This window comes from Rhinopithecus roxellana, chromosome 4 (genome assembly GCF_007565055.1).
Source record: "Rhinopithecus roxellana isolate Shanxi Qingling chromosome 4, ASM756505v1, whole genome shotgun sequence".
In the NCBI taxonomy this organism is placed as follows: Eukaryota; Metazoa; Chordata; class Mammalia; order Primates; family Cercopithecidae; genus Rhinopithecus; species Rhinopithecus roxellana.
The window spans coordinates 25853808-25856026 of record NC_044552.1 but is presented as its reverse complement, the minus strand read 5'-3'; the positions used below and the strand labels follow the sequence as shown (position 1 = coordinate 25856026).

The 2219-nt window shown below is 50.2% G+C and overlaps 1 non-coding gene across 1 annotated transcript; it reads right to left on the bottom strand.

Moving 5' to 3' along the window:
* Positions 1-277: 277 nt before the first annotated feature.
* On the bottom strand, positions 278-417 carry LOC115897064. The gene has a single exon (XR_004057012.1). It is a non-coding gene; the product is annotated as a U4 spliceosomal RNA (small nuclear RNA).
* Between the last annotated feature and the right edge of the window lie 1802 nt (positions 418-2219).

The window sequence follows — 2219 nt, the reverse complement described above, 5'->3', positions numbered from 1 at the left end:
AACCTGGCCTGTCTCAGGACAAGCCTGAAAACTGACCAAAGAGAAAAGCGACGTGTGGCCTGAATCAGAACTCTAATCATTCAACCACTTCCAGGAAATCGCCCACTCCCACTCCTAAGTTTATTAGTTTTTATACTGTATTTTTCTCCTCCACTGAATTACATGTGCACTTAAAACCTAGAGCCAAATCCTTCTTCATTTAAAAAACCTGCCCTTATCACTCACATGAGCCCCCAGTCATGGCAGGGTTGTTGGTTTTTTGTTTGTTTGTTTTCAGTCTCCACAGATACCAGCAAAAATTGTCAATGCAACCATATTTCAAGTCTTGATGGTGGGGTATTGGGAAAAATTTTCAATTAGCAATAATTGTACCTCAGATCAACCTTGTTGGCTATGACACTGCCACTGCACAAAGCTGGTCCCATCACCGCACATTAAAGAGGAAAGTTCAGCCGGGCGCGGTGGCTCACGCCTGCAATCCCAGCACTTTGGGAGTCCCAGCAGTGGCTCCCGCGGTCAGGAGATCGAGACCATCCTGGCTGATACGGTGAAACCCCGTCTCTACTAAAAAAAATACAAAAAACTAGCCGGGCGAGGTGGCGGGTGCCTGTAGTCCCAGCTACTCGGGAGGCTGAGGCAGGAGAATGGCGTAAAACCCGGGAGGCGGAGCTTGCAGTGAGCTGAGATCCGGCCACCGCACTCCAGCCCGGGCGAAAGAGCAAGACTCCGTCTCAAAAAAACAAAACAAAACAAAACAAAACAAAAAAAAACCAAAAAAAAAGGACTGCTTTACCACATGTGAGATGAAGACAAAACTGACCATTCCCCACCTGCTCTCTTTCTCTTGCAACTGAGGAACACCACAGGCTCCCTCTTTCCCCTCCACCCACCCTTTTCCTCCAGCCCGCCCTTTTGCTCCAGCCCACCCTTCCCTCCAGCCCGCCCTCCCTTCCCTCCAGCCCACCATTCCTCTTCAGCCCGCCCTTCCCTCCAGCCCACCATTCCTCTTCAGCCGCCCGTCCCCCTCCAGCCCGCCCTTCCCTCCGAGCCCACCATTCCTCTTCAGCCCGCCCTTCCCCTCCAGCCCGCCCTTCCTCCAGCCCACCATTCCGCTTCAGCCCACCCTTCCCTCCAGCCCGCCCTTCCCTTCAGCCCACCATTCCTCTTCAGCCCGCCCTTCCCTCCAGCCCGCCCTTCCCCTCCAGCCCGCCCTTCCCTCCAGCCCGCCCTCCCCTCCAGCCCACCCTTCCTCTTCAGCCCACCCTTCCCCTTTAACTACTGAAGCCCTCAAAATCATCTTAGGAGGAAGGCACAGACCACAGACTGTTTCTGTGATTCCATCTTTTTTTCTTCCAAGCATGGCCTTAACCTTGGCAGAATTAACTTTTAAATGGATTGAGATCAGTCTCAGGCACCTTTTGGTTTACAATCGCATGCCTCAGCCATCGCACAGCTCTCTGGCCTTTGTCCTCTTTTACCAAAGGAGGAGAGTGGATTCCATGTTCCTAAAATCCCTTCAGCTCTCCATAGGTTTCTGGGAGGACACAATTACCTAAGAGATGATTAGAGAGAGCATCATAAAATGTAAGTAGACGGTGTGTGGCAGTTAGGGTTAAGTTTGACTGCACAAAACAGAAGACTCAAGCTAACAGAGGCTCACACATATAAAAGTCTGTCTTTTCACATGAAAGGAATCTGAAGGCTTTCAATCCTCCCCTGTTCACTGGATCTGTGATCTTATCAGAGAGCCCAGCTTCTCCTATCATTCCCTCAGGCACTTTGACTGAAGGTGGTTGTATCTTCTAGATCACCTCATGCCCCAAGAGAGCAGCTTTGTTCGCAATCACAGCTGCATTCAAAGCAGCAGGGAAAAGAAAAAATTTTAAAAAGCCATACTCAGTAGTTTGGCTCCTTTTAAGGAGTCCTTTTGGACGTCCTGCTGCTCAACAATTCTACTTATATCACATGGGCCAGAATGGACCCACATGGCCACATGGGTGCACAAAGACAGCTGGGGAATGAAGCATTTAGTGTGGAGCCTTGGTCACAAGAGGAGGAGGAAATGGATGTTGAACCAACTGTTTCTGTCACATGGCATGTTAGTTGAGCTTGGAAGGATGAGTGGGTTATTCACAGACAGGCTTGGAGAGAGACACAAGCAAGGATGGTGTGTGGAAGAAGCACGCCGGAAATTCACAGGATAAAAAGAGTCTCCTCCT